The 17,659-nt window shown below is 55.4% G+C and overlaps 1 protein-coding gene across 11 annotated transcripts in view; it reads right to left on the bottom strand.

Moving 5' to 3' along the window:
• The window catches only part of ATP2B3 (ATPase plasma membrane Ca2+ transporting 3), a 69,073-nt gene extending 52,650 nt beyond the window's left edge, over positions 1–16,423 (bottom strand). For 9 of the 11 annotated variants that reach the window (XM_074323931.1, XM_074323936.1, XM_074323937.1 and 6 more), the window contains exon 1: positions 16,159–16,407. The gene's annotated coding sequence lies outside the window, so the exon portion shown is untranslated. Of the gene's footprint in view, positions 1–16,158 lie in introns of all 11 variants that reach the window. The other 2 variants (XM_074323939.1, XM_074323940.1) reach the window with 2 other exon arrangements.
• Between the last annotated feature and the right edge of the window lie 1,236 nt (positions 16,424–17,659).

Below are 17,659 nucleotides of genomic sequence, written 5' to 3'. Positions count from 1 at the left end.
TCCAGGGTGTGACAGAGTGCATGGTGCATAGTTGGATGGGCTGATCCCAGTGGCTTGACAGAAATGCCCATTTCAGGCTGGCAGCACAGCGTCCCTACCCACCTCCACCAGGACTCACCCAGGCCAGCTCTCTCCTTCTCCTCACACTCCTGCCCCTGCCCCCCAGGGTGGCCCTTCCTTGGGTTAAGCAACAGCAGCCCAGACAGAGTCACGATGGGTCCTTGAGCTGCTCCTAACTGGTGAGCTGTCATTGCTGTGGCCAACTGGACCCAAAGTGATTCATGATAAGGAGACTGGGTGGGGTACAAAGCAATTTTACCCCTTACTACGGCCTCTTGGATGGCCCCGCGGCCCTCCTCACTGCAGTATTCCTTGGCACCCTGCCTGCAGCTGTGGCCCCATCCTTCTCCCTCATTCCCCACCAAGCAGGCCCCACGTGCAGTCTACCACCTAACAGGTCTCCCTTCAGTGGAGCGGCTCGTCACCACCCTGCTCTGGGACACCACCTTCCCTGCTTCAGGTACTGTCACTCTGCCTCTAAGCTGCACAGGCCTCCAGAAAGCCACACCCTCTGTTTCAATTCCCCCACTCCCCACCCATCAAGCACCTTTGCTTCCTTCAAAGGACCTTCCGGTTCCTCTCCTGCTCCAGCCTGTTCAGTCGTGCCCCACACTGGTCTGCTCACTGCACCGCTCACCCTGCTCCAGCGCACGGCCTTGCCAGTGCTGAGCACTCCATGTGCCCTGCCCTGCACACCTTCTGTCCCCTCTCCACCTGATGACATCCAATGAATTCGAGCAGTAATTGAAGTGGAACGTTCTACAGAAAGTATCTGCCAAAATTGATTGCTGCTGAGTCTAGATTCCCATGACTGTTCCTATTTCGCTCTGCTTGGCATCGCAACTACCTGTGAGCATGTCTTTCCCGCCTGGGGGTCGAAAGCTCTTTGAGACATGTAGTTATTGACTTGGCGTGAAGTCCATTGCGTGGTCAAGCCTGGGTGAGGACGGAAACCTGGGGAAGTGAGTGAGCAGGGGCCTGGCCAGCCAAGGAGGAGCTGGGAGCCTTGGGAGGGGGGAATCACCATCGTGGAGAACACAAGGGTGGGGTACAGGGATGAAGGGCAGCAGAGAAGCCCAGGAACCCCAGCAGGTGACTCTCTGAGTGCTCAGAGGCCCTGCTTCAGTTCTGGGGTTTCCTCAAGTTGAAAACTGTGCTTGTGCTAACCTTCCTCACCTTCATTAACTCCACAGGCCCTAAGGCAGACAGGGGCCGTCAGGTAAACCGTCTGTCTTGAGTGACTGTTGGCCACGATGGAGACCAAACAGCACATACTGTTTTTTCCTGGGTTCTCTGTAAGTCTGGGCAATGGCCTTCCTCAGTCCGAATAAGGACAGCAGCTACCACGAAAACGGCCAAGAACAGAAGTGACCAGTCCTATCCGTTCTACAGGCCTGACAGAGACGTTCTGGCCATGGGCTGGCTGCCTAGAACGGCTTGTAGAAACCCAAAGGGCAGGGAATGTACCGTTTCTGTACCCTTTCATCTTTCAGACCTTAATTGGCTTAATTGAATTGAGAAACTCCACAGAGGGGGACTGGGACCTTCTGGCATTTGCTCCATTCTGGCATAAATTGGCCAGCATGGTGGGGTGGCAAGAGCAGAGACCTGTGGTGGTTCCCTGGCCCGCCTCATCCGCGCTCTGTCACTTTCAACAGGCCGCTACCTCAGGGGGTTGCCAGAGCACTGCAAGAGATCACCTAAGTTCATGCCTGCCCCCAGCCCCCCAGCTGCCTTCTGGACATTTCTCTCCAGCAGGGCCTGGACATCCTGACATCTCCTGCCCCTAAGCCCAGTGACTCATGTCCACCGGACTAGAAACCCAGGAATCCTCTCTTCCTCCCTGGCCCTTTTTGGCTAGGTCTGTTCAGGTTTTTGGGGCTCTCCCAGCCCCTCTGACTTAATTTGCCTGGATCCCCCACTTCGCCTCCTTGAAACCCTTCCCCCTGGCCCTGGAGCTTCCTGAACGACATGGGGGCACCTGTGTTCTCAGGGTCCCCTCTCTTGGGACCCCTGCGCCAGGTGCTTCTGTCATTGCAGCCTCACAAACACCCAGTGAGGGCTGAGGGAGGTTCAATGATCAGACATCCTGGCCACGTCACGATGCCTGGAGCTCAGCCCCTGGAGCCTTCTGCTTCCTCAGCTCTGTGTGGGGCTGCCCAGCCTCACCTTTACGGAGGGGGCAAGGAATGGAGGACGGAATCCCACTGCTGTCCTCCAAGTCAGAGGTTGCAATGCATTAGAATGCACCCCATTCTCAATTGTGGAAACACAGTCCCATTGCAGCCCCTGTCCTCCAGCAGTCTGCAGTTGCTGGGGTCAGAGTGGGCGTCTGTCCCCATGTTGATGGTGTGGCATTTGCTGCCTTCCCAGGGTGGATGGAGCCCAGCTGGCAGTACAAGCTAGAAGCCAGGCTGTCTCAGTTCCTGGTGTCATTCCCAAGTCACTAAGTGAGTCCAATGGACTGATGCCTGAGGGAAAGGGCTGGGTCCTGCCACCTGGGGGCTTCCACAGGAGATGCCATGCCTCGGGGCAAGAAAGGAGCATAACCCAGCACAGCCAAGTCCAAGGTCATCTGAGGCAGGGTCAGAGGGCAAGAGATGCAGGCCTGAGGCGAAGCCGGCCCCCCACCCCCCATGTGCCTTCCACTGCTGCCCTCCTTGAGGCACACTGCCCTTTAGCATCTCCCCACAGATCCACTGAGCAGGGCCTCACTTTCCAGAATGACCCATGGCTCAGCAATGTGACTCATTGTGGGGATTCCTTGAAATAACAGTCCCCTCCTCTCTTTACCTCCAGGCATGTGGAACCTGGGCCAGGTCCCTGGAACCCAGGCCAGACCCCATAGAACCAAGAGCAGGAGGCCCCAAAGGCCAGCCAGGGCCTCCTGCACAACTACTGTACTGGTGGGGCTTGGTCAAGCCTGCTGGCAGCAGGTGGGGAGCAGGCAGAAGCCCTAGGGGGACCCTACTTGCCCTGCCCTCTTCTGGGACTGGTTTGATCCAGGAAGGTGAAGACAGTGGCCCAAGGTGCCCCTTTAACCCTTGACTTCCCATGAACCCCACTCCCCAGCCTGGCCACTAGCCCTCCTGCCAGGCCCCCTGGACCAGCCCCTCTGCTTGATGCACCTTGGTGACCACCCAGTAAGGGAAAGGAGGGCTCCAAGGACGAGGCCTGCATTCAGTCAGGGAGGGAGGGAGGGAGCGGGGGAAGGAGCTGAGGCAGAGAACAGCCTCATTAATATTTCAGAGGCACCGTCACTGCAGCTCCTAGGCCCTCACAGCCCCACCACTTGTGCTAGTGGAGGGAGGAGGATGGGAAAAGAGAAGGAAATAAAACAGAGAAAACAGATTTAAAGGGACAGCCCCCCCTCCGTTCCTTCCTCCTCCTTGTTCCTGGTACAATATGTGCACACATCAAATGGCTCTCCCAGGGAGCAGCTTTGGGCAAAAACAATAACAGCAGAAAAGGGTCAATCACCATCAAGGCACCCTCTCCCCAAACTCACGTACATACCCTCCTGCTTCTGTCCCTGCAAGACTGCCCCTAGGGGAGGGCCTGTTACATTGTGACCAGGGCACCAGGACCACCTCAGGAACACACTGGGGGCTGCCAGCAAGGCCAAAGGTGGCTTCCCACCCAGAGCCCAGTCCAGACTCGAAGGACTGTCTCAGGCCAACAGAAAGACAGATATGCACAGAGTCCAGCCAGGGAGGATTCTGGAACCCAGAGAAAGCTCCCAAGTCTAGATTCCTGGGGGTGGCAGGGACCTGGGTTGGTGAACCTCTACAGCACCCGTCGAGAACTGGTGGCCCGATGCTTTAGTCTAATCTAGAGCGGCAGACGCCAGACCTGGAGGGGGACTTTAAAAATGCTCTGTCCCAGCCGGACTTTAACAGTCGGAAGGGAGGTGGCACCGAGACTCTGTGAAGCCTCCCTCAGGGGATCCTGAGGCCCAGCAAAGGTTGACACCACATATTTACCTGCTTCCAGAGGCTCCAGGAAGCGACCAGAATTATCCAGTTAAGACAAGCACCAACAGAGAATGTAAAATGGTGCAGCCACTATATAAAACAGTATGGCAGTTTCTCAAAAAATTAAACATAGAATTACAATAGGGTCCAGCAATCTTACATATGGATATCTACCCCAAGAATGGAAGCAATGTCTTTGAGAGATTTATACACTCATGTTCAGAGCAGCAGTACTCACAAAAGCCAAAAGGTGGAAGCAACCCAAGTGTCCATGGACAGAGGAATGAACAAAACGTGGTCTCTCCATGCAGTAGAATATTATTCAGCCTCAAAAAGGAAGGAAATTCTGACACACGCTACAATACGGATGAAGCTTGGGGACATTATGCTAAGTGAAAGAAGCCAGTCACAAAAGGGTAAATAGTGTATGATACCACTTGTACGAGGTCCTTAGAGTATGCAAATTCATAGGAACAGAAAGCAGAAAGCTGTTTACCAGGGACTGGGGGAGGGGGATGGAGAGTTAGTGTTTAATGTGGACAGAGTTTCAGCTTGGGATGATGGAAAATTCTGAAGATGGATGGTGACAATTGTTGCACAACACTGTGAACGCACTTAATGCCACGGAACTGTACACTTAAAAATAGTTAAGACGGTAAATTCCATGCTATGTGTATGTTACTGCAATTCAAAAACCAAACAGGTGCCACCAGTCCAGAAGTAACCTCCCATGATGCCCTGGGCCGCACAGTGATGGCAGGAGTCCCACTGCCTCAAGCACCGATCAACAGATGATTCTGCCCATGTGGATTTGAACTTTCAGGAGCACCCCCTACCTGAAATGGGAACCTAAGAAGACCCTTCCGTATGTGTCCTACACCACCCTTCAATCACAGTGAACTTTGGCACCATCCACATCCTGCCTCAGCTGTCTGGTTGCCTATTAGGTGGCAGAGAAGCAGATGAGCAGAGAGGCGAGGCTTGCTGGTGGCCATTGCCAGCAGTCTTCCCTCCTCCCTGGTAGAAGTGTGGCCTCTCTCTCTCTCTCTCTCTCTCTCTCTCTCTCTCTCTCTCTCTCTCTCTCATTGCTGCTGATATGAATTTCCTCAGAGGCGCTGACCAACCTGTCTTCAGAAGGGACCAGAAGGGGTAGTCCTGGCCTCCAGATTGCAGGTTCTGTTGATACAATATGGCTTTAGGAGATGCTAACAAACCCCCAGGAGATTGTGGCAGAGACTTGCTAGACATTCCCCGATTTCTATTTCCCTCTTCCTATGTTGTATTTTAATTTTTAGCCAGGTGTCTTGTCATCCAGCTAATGACTATATCCCCCTACTCTGGTGTAGCTATGTATGATCATGTGACTATGTCCTGGCCAATGAGATTTCAGCAAAAAGGACAGTGACACACCTTACTCATGGACAGCACTAAGGGTTCTTAGTGCATGGGTAAAAAGAGGGATAAGGCCAACTTCAGAGTTGTGTCCTTAAAGGAAAGGAATGTGATCTTCCCTGCCAGCTGGAATGCTGATGTGAAGACCGGAGCAGAAGCAGCTATCTTACTCTACCTGGCTCACTGTGTGTTTGGGAGAGCAACACCATCAAACCAGCCCGGGTCTCCAATGCTCAGACCAGCCCTAGGTTGCCTACCTAGACTTTTACGTGTGAAAGAAATGAATTCCTATCTCGTCTATGCCTCCATTAAGCTGGGTCTCCATTAAAGAGGTCAAGCCCATCTCCTAGGCAATTCAGGTGTGTGGGGAGGAACCCAGCCTCCATCACCAGGTACCATGCCTACCTTCCCTCAGCGCCCAAAGCCAGCCCTGGTTCTAGGAGAGCCAGGAGGTCACCCTGAAGTCTCCATGACCTACCAAACCCTCATCCTTCCATGGACTCCCTGGGACGTGTGACGATCCGGAGCTCTCACCTGTGCCATTTGACATTGTCCTAGAAGTTCTAGCCAAAGCAGGAGGAGACAGCCATGAGAGTACTGAAGAGAGAGACAGAATACCAATCTGGTCATAGGCACTGCCAATGCTCTTCTCCATGCTTTGGTGGAACGATACATTCCCTCTGTGCTAAGCCTTTAAAGCAGAAGACGGATTATCCCCACTTTACAGCTGAAGCTGCTGAGGCACAGAGAGGTTAAACAGCTCACTCAAGAGGCGATGGCCTCTTCTCTGTTTTTGTTGCTTTGTTTTTAAAAACTGCACTTTGCATACATGAAAAAAAAATGAAGCTCACTCAAGGTCATACAGCCAGCAAGGAGCAGAGGCCAACATGAACTGAGGTGGTCTGGTTCCAGAGAATTCGACATTGTTCCTCTGCCAAGTGACTGCCCAGAAAACCCCAGGAAAGCAACGAACACGATTACAACCAATGAAGAGTTCAACAAAGTGACAAGACAGGAATTCTGTCCCTGTAAAGCTCAGGGCTTGGGAATGCAGGTGCTGGAGTCAGGAATGGCTGTGTGAGCTGGCATAAGTTACTCAACCTCTCTGGATCTCCACTTTTGAATCTGGGAAATGGGTCCTGGTTCCTCCTGCTGGGGTTGGTGTGAGCTCCTAGGACAGGGGTGCCACCACACACACATACATAGAAGTGTCCCCAGGGAGCCCATTTCCCTGGAAGATTTCTTCTCCAGGAAGATGAGAGATGGAAATGCTTCTTATTGAGTCAGTCTGGCTGCCACACCCGCCCACCCTCGGTCTTCCCTGAAGCCCTGAGCTCTCTCTGAGCCCATCTGGACCCCAGAATTCATAGGTCAGTACCAGGCTCCACTAGTGAGGCCAGAACATTCCGCTTGGCCAGGGGCTGACCCCATACGCCTCTCGCACGCTTCCCTGTTGCTGGGGTCGTCCTCGACCTGGCCTGGCACTGAATCCCTCCTGCAGAGCTCTGGGCACTTCGAGGATAACTGGCTCCCCAGAATGCTTCTGGAAGCCCACACTCTCATATGGTGGCCCTCACGGCAGCCGGTGCCCCTGGGTCCCAGAGGGAAGTTGGAAACCCCTTTCTGGCTAGAGCCTTGAAGTGTCATTAAGGGGCTCATGACTCTACCCTGGGGTGGGGCAGTCATTTATTTCCTGCCAGCGAAGGGAAGAGAGCTAGAAAAGGAGAGCTGGAGAGAGCAGGAGAGCGAGAAGCGATGGGCAGGAAGCATAATGACACTAATTATCCAATTACAGCAGCTGTGGCCGAGAGAGCTGCATTGCAGCAGGGAGCTGGAGCCAGCCGTCCCCTTCCCACACTCACAGTCTGGCCCACTCTGGCCCACGCCCCTCCTGCTTTAGTCTGTGAGCAGTTGGTGGGCAGTGAGGTCCCAGGCCCACCCAGCAGAACATGGCCTGGCTTGTGGTCTCTGGAGTGGCGGGGTGGGGGGACCCAGAAATGCCGTGCCTGGCCTCTGGGGCATGCCTCCAGCCTGCAAAGGGCAGAGAACACACATCTGGGGGCTGGGAGATAGTGGGTCCCTGTACTCAGGCCTTCATAGCCAGAGAACAAACACATGGACAGAATAAGGGTGCCCGGTCCCAATCCTCCCCCAGGTCTCCCCAGCTCTGTCCATGGTACCAGGCTGCTTGCCCTGCCAGCTTCTGATCCCCAAAGCCCGCTCCAAGCCACCGGAGGCAGCCAAGGCCTAAACAGGTAATTAAGGAAATGACAGCTGGTGGCCCCAGGACACTGCAAGACCAGGGGTGACTAGATAAGGAGACTGCCAGGGCACACATATATCCTCCTGGGGACAGACTCCATGGGGGCTCCATGGTGGGTCTTGGTGGGGAGAGGATCTGGTTTCTGGAAACAGGCTGAAGTCTTTGAGAAGATAGCGTAAGGGGACTCATTGGGTCAAGGTCGGGGGCCAGGAGGACTGTCAGGGAAGGAGACCCACTTCTCTGTGGCCAATAAAAGAGTCTGGAAGGTCAGGCCCCAAATGGGGGATGGGAGATATGTGGTGGGCTAACTTGGGCTCCACCCAGGGGTCTCTGATTGTTGGCAAAGTAGGCCTCCTTGGGCCTCGTAGGACACGGCTTGGCTGGAGGTTAGAGCCAACTCAGTGTGGAGAAAGAGCTGATGAGGATTGTCACCATGCAGAGACCCTGGGCACAGGCCACTCTGAGCACTTAGTAAAGACCTTGGCCTTGGGCAAGGATGCTGGTAGGAGCAGAGAAGATGTATACAGACTAAAGACGGGAGTTGAGTCTAGCTGGCCTTCTGTGACCCAGACAAAAAGAACTAGCACACCAAAGCACTCATGCCACCTTTCCAGGCTGACCCCGGAGGGACACCTACTGCCAAATGCACTGACAGAGGAGAGAGTGGCCAACAGTGCCATCCCAGAAGACACCTCAGAAGCTACCGCCCATGGGGGGCAACTGCAAGGCTTCCAGCTCCGACTCCAGGATCCTTACTAACCCCAACAGGCAGCGACGTCACAACCTGAAAGTCACCAAGGCCCTGGCTGCCATCTGAATCACAGAGACGGAGCCCTGCTGGGGCCTGAAAGGCTGGTTCTAACAGAGGACAACAGTATGAAAACCCAGAAGCATTTCCAGCAAAGCTCCTACGAGGACACCACAGAGCTCCTGCAGGGCCAGGGGTCCCAAGAGGGAGTGTGTGTGTGGGGGGGTGCGTGCATGTCAGGACACCTCAATGGCAACAACATGGGGTCTCAGTTCACCCCTCAGCGTGTAACCACAGAAGCCCCTGACCCCTCTGTCCACGGCCAAATATCATGGAGGCCAGGCCGGGGGCCAGGAAGGGGGTGGGGGATGGCTGAGGAAGAGATGAGGGGAGCGGGGCTGGACCGGGCTGGTGAAGCCAGGGAGTCCTGCCCTGCAAGCCCACCCCTGTGCTCCTCCCTTGGGGGCGAGCCTGATGGTAGATCCTGGGGGGGCTGGCACCCCCTTTCATGAGCGGGCTGCCTCCTGCCACCCCACGGGCTTCTCTGGGGGACATCAAGGCCATCGAGCCAAGGGCCACAGGAGAGAGCAGGTGGGGTGGGGGGTGTCCAGGATGGGCCTGTGCCTTGCGCCCCTTCCTCCTGTCTGTCCTGCTGTAGGTGCTGGGACACAGCATAGTGGGACCCTCCATCTGACCGCAGGGGCCACCCCCTCCCAGGGCAGTGCTCAGGGACCCCAGCAGCCCGAGGAGCCCAGACCACCAGGCCCTGGGCCCCGTGCACCCTCCCAGGCTTGCGGCTCCAAACCAAGATAGGACCTTTCACCCAGGTTCTCCCAGGAGGAACAGAGCTGAGGTCTGTGGTTGGGGGCGTCAGGGAAGGTCTCCGGGACCTGGTGTGGCAGGTAGAGGCCCAAATGTGGCCCCAGAAGCAGGCACCATTGTCCACACGGGGCACAGGAGCGCCGAGCACTTTCAGCCAGGCTGGTCCAGTGTGGAGAAGGGCCCTCCCTGCGAGGTTACTCCCCATGCCACCATCCTGGGCTGTGCCAGCGATCATGTGGACAGTGGTTCAGCAGAGAGCTAGCTGCCATATGGGCCTCCACCCCGGTTCAGGCTTTGCATCAAAACATGGGCGTGCAGGATGCCCAGTATTGGCAAAGTCCAGGGACTGATGACATTCCCGGGCCAGGCAAAGAAAGGTGACCACGGTGGCTCTTTTGAATGTGCCTTCATTCGGGCCAAGCCAGAGCCATGACTTCCAAAGGGAAGCCGACGAGCAAAGCCCTGTCTTCTGAGTCCTCAGCAGCCGGAATGGAGCCGGCCAGCGGTGAGTCCGTGTCTCCCTGTCCTTTCCTCGGTTGCCAGCTTTGTTTTCCTGTTTCCTAATCAGGAGGGTCTGGTGATCCTGGGCCGTCTGGCCATCCTCAGCTGTGGGCCTTTGCTTCTGATCGCAATCTCCTGCCCACACCCGCCTCCCTGCGTATCTCCAGAAGAAAAACCCGCAGTCTGCGGAGAAACAGACGCCACCGAGTCCGTAGGGAAGCACCCACTGCTCAGAACTCGAAAGACGTCCAGAGACTGTGTGTCCTGATGCTTGATTTAGGGGGAGAGAGGAAAGGAACTTGCCAAATGGTTCTAAAGTTCAATGGACAATGGGCAAAGGAGTTTTGTTTTGCTTTAAGATTACTGAGCTGAGACCTGCAGGTCAGGTATTAAAAGATACAAGGTGTGAGAAGTAAACACTCATTACCGGCGTTGGAGCACACAGATGGGTCCACGGGACGGGGCAGACAGCCCAGAAATAGGTCTTCCCCACTGCACATCAGAGACGGTGCTGAAGGAGTCGTCACACACTAGCCAAGGGACAAAGGCTCTGATAGAAGAAATGGGGAGGATGTAACTATGGAAAACGATGTACCTTTGAGCCTCACCTCATATTATTCCTCCAGACAAATTCCCTTTGGATTAAACAGGGTTTGGTGAACAAGGCCTGAGGGCCAAATCTGGCAGCCAAGTGTTCTTGTGAATAAAGTTTTATTGGCACGCAGCCACGCCCATTCTTTTCTGTCCTGTCTGCATTTGTGCTTCCACGCAGTGTTGAGCAGTCGGGACAGAGACCGTGTGGCCCGCAAAGTGGAAAATATTTATTAATGGACCTTTCGCAGAAAAAGTTTACCTGCCCCCGGATTAAAGAGTTAAACATGTTAAAAATACACACACACACACACACACACACACACACTCACATGTGAATAATTCTCAGATTTCTGTTAGGCATTTTGTAACTTAGAAGCGATGGAAAACAATTACAAAAAATTGTGAGACAGAAAGTGCTTACCTTTTGCATGAAAAAATGAAAAGGCAAAGAAAAAATAAGTTTTAAAAATTATTTGCAACGAGCATGCAAAATTGTCACTACCTTTCATGTATAAAGTTTATTTAAACACACAAGAGAAACACTACGAATTCAATAAATAAAGGTGGGGAAAAGACAAATCACTAAAAAAAAAAAGACATACAATTAATAAACATGTGGGGAAATGCTCACCTTCACGAGCAATTAAAGAAACAGAAACTAAAGCAGATATTTTGGACCAAGGTATTTATGCCATGTTGTTTGATGACGATACACTGGCAAAGCTGTGGTGGAAAAGCCTTGGGGCACGCTGCAAAGCCCTTCTGGAGAACAATTTAGCAGAATGAGCTTCTGTCTGCGCACTTTCCTTCGGACAGGGTGAGCATTATCCCATGAAGGTGCTCAGCCAGAGCCCCACATATGAGAGCGACACAAATCCGACTGCATGGATTTCCACAAATAGCCAAATAATTAAGCGAATGACACTCTCTTGAGAGAATATTATTCATCCATTAAAAATTGTAATTACAGCCCTGAGGACGGCCCTGATACAGTCCTGGGTGCTTGATAAGTAGCTGTCGAATGAGTGAATGAGCATTTGTAGTTCCTTCTTTGCATCATTCAAGTTCGTCCTTTATTTTTGCAATAAGCACTTACTGCTTTCATAATCTTAAAAAAATTAAACTATATCCATTTTGAAAAAAATTCATTTAGGAAGGGATTATATTAATAAAGAAAATGCTTATGTGAAGTAAAAAATAGATTACACAATTATGCCCATGGTATAATTACAGTAATGTGAAAATAAATAGTCTATGCAAAGAAAACGGAGTGGAAACGCGTCCAATAAAATGGAAGCACTGGCTTGCATTTTGATAATAGGATGGAGGGGGCTTCCTATGCCTTCTACTTCTTTGTGTTTCATGGATTTTCTATAAAGAGCATACATGTTAACAGCATTATTTGTAAATGGAAAGAAATGTGTTATTTTTTTAAAAAAACCCAGAGCTGCCCAGTTGCCACCAGGATGCCCCTGTGAGCCAGCCTGAGCACAAGGAAGGGGCCTCATCAGCGTGGAACAGGGCCAGATCCGGGTTTGCCCCAAGCTGGCATGCCAGGCCACTGGAATCAGTGCGCTGCTGGACCAGGCTGGGTATCTCCACCTTGTGGTGGGCTGCTTGTGCCTCCCTCCCCCATGCGTGTGGAGGCACCTGGGCCAGCCTTGGCGAGTGTGGCAAAGGCCCCCAGATTCTCCAGGGGGCAGATCAGCTGCCCTGAGGCGCCCACATCTGCTTGACCCACTCCCTTTCAAGGGGCCATGGGGGAGTAGGCATGAGAGTGGCCTCAGGGTCTGTGTGAGGAATTGGGTCTGCATTGGCTGTGATGGAAGTGTTCTCTAGCTGCCCTGTCTGATACAGCAGCCACCTTGAAATGTGGCTAGTTTGGCTGAGGCACTGAATTTTAAATTGTACTTCAATTACCACTTGTGGTTACTGGCTACTGCATCGGACTGTGCAGCTTTAGAAAGTGCCTCGAGACTGTGGCTGTAGGAAAGAATTTCTCATTTGAATAAAAAGGTTCCCTTTTACTGAGGGACCCATGTACAGAACACTGAATCAGGCTCAGAACCCCTTTAAATAAAGCGCTCCCCAAAGACACTGACCATAGCATCCCCTTTGCATAGCTCTGGTTTGGACCCAAATCTCTAGAAATCTCTTGTGCCCTGAGTCCCCTGCCAGTTCTTGAGGTGGGACTCAGGACAGACGTCTAGTCCTTTCCTCCCACCTCAGCCTGTGGCTCTGGTTTGGGTTCTGTCATCTACTCAGCCATATGACCTTGGCCTCGTCCCCTTCCCAACCTTGGGCAGTCTAAGATGCCTGGCCTTCGCTCCTGCATCTAAGAGCCTCTTTCCCTCTGTTCTGGTGACGTGTGGGCTCAGATTCTGCTCTCCAGGCGGCACTCCCAGGCCCACTTCCAGCACCTCCCACCCAACAGAAGGTGCACAGGCAGGGGAGGGCTTTCCAGCCGGGCACCACTTGGCCTGGCTTCTGCCAGCTCAGCCAGGGCTAGGAAATGATGGGGGGCAGCGTGAAGACATCTGCACATTCCAGGTCTCTGCCTGCCATGCCCAGCAAAGTCACAGCCAGGGCCCAGCACCTGGGCCCATCTCAGAGATGGCACTGGCGAGGTTCTGGAGCAGTGAGCCCTCAGTTAGATGGAAGCATCTGCCTTTGGTGCCACAGCCCAGGTCCCGTTTACACACACTGAGACTGCCCCTTCGTAGAGGTGCACTGGAGGGGCCATGCAGAAGACTTACTGAACTGCAAATTGTTCCCCAACTTGCTTCAGATTGATATAAATCCTTGGTTTGTCCATTTTTCTCAGTGGGTAGATAGAGGGCACAGGTGGCTCAGCTTCTGAGCTGCAAGGTCTTCTCAGGCCTGGAAGCGTCCTTGACAATCGGCTCACATGTACAACACTCCATTCCGCTGAGTTCAGCACAGACTTCTAGAGACTATGGAGCTAGTGGCTACATGCACACACCAGACTCAGGAGCCTGATGGCTTGCCTGCCAATCCTGGTTTTATCATCCACTGGCTGTGTGACCTTGGGCAAGTTGCCTAACCTCTCTGGGCCTCAGTCTCCTCATACGCAAAATGGGGATAGTAACAGCCCTTGCTACACTTGGTTGTTGTTTCACTGAAGTGAAGGGATGTCTGAAGCACCGAGAACCATGTCTGTCCCAAGATGACTGGCATTATTATTATCACTGTCATGACCGACATTATTTGATGTGCTGATAACCTCTGACAGAGACAGCAGCCATCAGTTAAAGACACACAACCCTCAGTTTAAAATCGGAAGGGAGTGCAATGGGCATAGCCCACAAATGTGCTGACAACTCACTTTGTAAGGTGGGAGGAAGGAAGCTGGGCCTGACTTCGCTGGCTTCAAGAGTCCCAGCTGAAGGTCAGCTCTCAAAGCCCCCAGGGGCCCAGGGCACTCTCATCTTGTCCACCAGGAAGGCAAGAGAGGTGTGGGGGAGGGGCTTAAGCTGACCCCAGAACCCTTCAGCAGCCTTCCTAGCCTGGGAGAACACGTTCTGGGATGGAGAGAGTTCACTGACTCACTGCCTGGGCCTCTCCCCGCTTGCTCGCAAATGATTCAACCACCAAAGCCCCAGCTGGGAATCCTGAAATGTCAGCGGAGTCCACGGATGTCCACCCCCCACCTTCTCCAGGCCTGGAGCAGGGAAGGGACTTGGCCAAGGTCACAAAACCATCAGTCCCAGAGGTGGCAGCAAACCCAGGAGCTCCCCCAAGCCTTCTTTGCCCCTTAGGGGCCTGTTGCAGCACCTCTGTGCCTATGGTCATAGCTCTCTCCCCAGCCCCAGCGCTCATAGCTTGGGGCTTCCTTCCCCATAGGACTGGCTCTCCTTCTGGCTCCACACAAAGCCCCCTCCCACGCCACCCTAGTGCCATCTGCCTGCGTCACCCCCCCCACATGTCTGTGCCAAAGCCGCCTGCCCCTTTGCTCAAACCACCTGGCAGCACTGGGCATAGACCGGGTTGATCTGATCTAGACTAGCTGTGTCCTTGGCCCTCCTTCCCGAGGCTAGCATCAGGGACAATCAATACCCTGGGAAAGCAGCTGCCCAGCCTCTTCCAACACCCTTGGACCCTCTGCCAGGTTTCAGCTGAAGCATGGCAGGGACCCAGGCAGGCCCCAGATCTCCCCTCTGTGGGCTAGTTCAGGCTGGGGTTCCCCCTGCCCAGGTCTGCATCCCATCTCCTCTCTCATGAGCCTTGTGGCCTTGGTCTCCTCAGCTGTGAAAGGGGGAGATGAAACCAGTGGCTCGCACTTGGCGTTGATGATGAGACGCAGCTGAGGGGTCCAGGAACCAGCTTAGAACCTGGACCTGGGAGACACTCTCCCTGCCAGGCCCATGGGAATGGCCCCAGTCATCCACCCATTCAGTCAATGCAGGGCCAAGCGTCCCCTCTCGGGGCCTCAATTTTCTCATCTGAAAAATGGGGGGAAAATCCAGGCCTTGCCTCCCTCATCGGGTGATTCTGCAGATTCAGTGAAGTCAAGGTCATGAATGTGCCACACGGAAACCTGTGCTCACTCTGAGCCATGCCTATGGTGGGCACTTGAGCTGCTGGCACAGATTAGGAACCAGTCCTTGACTCAAGATGCTCACAGACCAGTGGGTGAGGGCACAGCAGGGGTGAGGGCACAGAGCTAGTGGGCAAATGAGTGTGATGTCTGCCAGGCTGGCCCCCAAGTCCTTGCAAGGAGCCAGGGGAGATTGGGATGGCCAGGGTCAGGCTGGAGTCAACCTTGCAGCTATCAGGGACCCACTTTTGATTGAGTCCCCGTGGCCTCATCTTTGAAAAACCGAGTGGCCCCACTACCTGGCCCCGGGAGTGTCAAGTGACTAATTGAGGGACGCTGGCCCTGTCCTGACCCTTGAGGAAGCCTTTCCCCACTCTCTCCCAACCCTTCAACTGGCCCTCACCCAGGGCTCCCCAACATCCCCTCCAGGCCCCCACCTTGCCTGCCACCCACCCTCAGCTGGCCTGGCCACTAAGCCCTGCAAGGCCAGCATTAAGAAGGAGACCAGGTCCTAGAGAGAGAACCGGATGGCTGCCCAAGGGGCAGATCCAGGGCTCCCTCCTCTGGGAGATGCTGTCCCAGCCTTCCAAATGCCAGAATCCTAAGCCCTGGAGAAAACTGAGGCCCGGACAGGAAAAGCCTTCTGGCCAAGGTCACACAGGTGAGGAGGGGGAGGACAGCTGTGCACGGAGGGATGCAGAAGGAGTTACCCAAGTGTGGCAGGGACGGCTTGCCATGGGCACTGCCCATACCAGCGCAGGGTCGTCTGGGCAGACGTCTGTGTGGGCGTGCGGGGACAGTGGGAACGTGTGGGAACGTGTGAGGGTTTCTCAGACCGTGTGTTGGGGAGAATGACAGTGGGAGGGCACGGGAGAGGGGGGACAGCGAGGCTCTGGAGGTGCGTGCGCTCGGTCAGCTTGGCCCAGGCCCCGCGTCCCGGTTGTGCCCTCCCGGGACCCCGCCCGCAGCCCCCGGAGGCATTTTTCCCTAGACGCAGATGCGCGTGCACGCGGGATGCGGGGCGCAGGGATCTGGGTGCGGGGCGCTGCCCGCCGGCTGGGGCCCCGGGGTGACGCGCGGCCGCGGCGCCGCAAGGACACGCAGGCCCGGCGCGGGGTGCAGGTGCCGCAGGCGGGGACTCGCGTTCCCCCACCTGCCAGCCTTGCCACTTGCCCGGCTTCTCGCCCCGCCCGCGCCCGCCCGCGCCCACCCCGGCGGCGCCCGCGCGCCCCGGGGCACCACTTACCCGGTCATGGGCACGGCCGCTATCGCGGCCTCGGCTCCGGCGGGCGCTGTCACTGCGGGCGGGCGCCCGGCGGGCAACGATCCGCTCCAAGGACGGAAAGGCCCCGGCACAGGGCAGCCTGGCCGGTGGCGCGGGCGCGACCCTCCGCAGCGGGCGAGGGTTGCGGCCGAGTGCTCCCCACGCTCCGCACCGGCGGCAGCGGGCGACGCGGCGCGCTCAGCTCCAGCCGCAGCTCTGAGCGCGGAGGGAGGGAGGGAAGGAGGGAGGGGAGGAGGGAGGGAGCGGGGGGAGGAGGAAGAGGGAGGAGGGAGCCGGCGCGGGGGGCGGCGCGCGGCGCTGGGGGCCGCGGGGCTCCAGAGCCATGAGCCCGGTGCGCGCCTTCTGACCCCCAGGACGCGCGGGGTGCCCGCCCTTCCCGGTCTGGCCGTGCCCCGGGAGGGCGCTGGCCCGAGGTGGGGTGGGTGCGGCTGGAAACTGGGGGCCCTGGTACCTGAGAGTGCAGAGAAAGAGCTAGGAGCATGCGACTGGGCTACCAGGCTGTTGCTCCCTCTGGAGACCCCTGCCCTCTGGGTCCGTCTCTCTGACAATCAAATGGAGTGTGGAGCTGGGTTACTGATTTGTAGCATGTGGTCCATGGGCCCCTGCCTTGGGTGGGGGTTGGTGACCGTCCTGAAACTGCCTGCTAACTGTTGGGAGTGCGACATCTACATGCGTCTTTGGAAGGGAAGCTGGAACTTCTGACAGATTCTCAAAGTAGGTAACCCCAAAAGGTTATCACACAAACCCCATTATAGAGGGCACAGAGACATTGCACACAGGTAGACACCACAGACCGGGACATAGACATTCGTGGACACGTGGAGACAGACACACTGACAAACCCCAATGCAGAGAAGACCAGACTCACAAATGTAGAGGCACATCTGTGGACAGAGACCCAAGTGTGTGCCCATGGACGCCCAGCTGCCAGGTGGGACGTGGTCGGCTCATGCCACTCCTTTTTAGAGTCTCCAGATCCCCAGATCCAAAGACAGTAGGTGTCTCCAAACCCACATCAGGCCTTTGCCATCATCTGTGAGCAGAGAGCAGAAGGTCAAAGGGTGGGGGTGGCACAGGAATGGGGCTGAGTGTGCAGGAAAGAGAAGAGACAGTTCCACAGTGAGCATCACCACCCTGGGGCAGGCAGGGCTCAGAGCCTGACAGTAGCAAATAGAAGAGGCCTGGACACAACCACAAATTCTTTCTCGCCTTGGACAAACAGGGCCCCAAGGCCACCTGTGTGCCAGGCCCGGGCCGGGTGCTGGGGATGCAGCAGGGACCACGAAACAGGGAGCTGACATGGGGATGGGGGGGTAAGAGCCCAGGGAGACCATCAACTGGGGGAGAGGAAGGATGGTGCTGAGAGCTCAGGGAAGGCTTCTTGGAGGAGACAGAAACCTAAAAGGACACAAGGCACTGCAGGAGGTCTCTTCCCTGGGCCAAGGGACTGTCACACCTCCCT

Source organism: Rhinolophus sinicus, chromosome X, assembly GCF_036562045.2.
Source record: "Rhinolophus sinicus isolate RSC01 chromosome X, ASM3656204v1, whole genome shotgun sequence".
Lineage (NCBI taxonomy): Eukaryota > Metazoa > Chordata > Mammalia > Chiroptera > Rhinolophidae > Rhinolophus > Rhinolophus sinicus.
The sequence above is the reverse complement of the archived record's forward strand: the minus strand, read 5'-3'. Positions and strand labels throughout refer to the sequence as shown.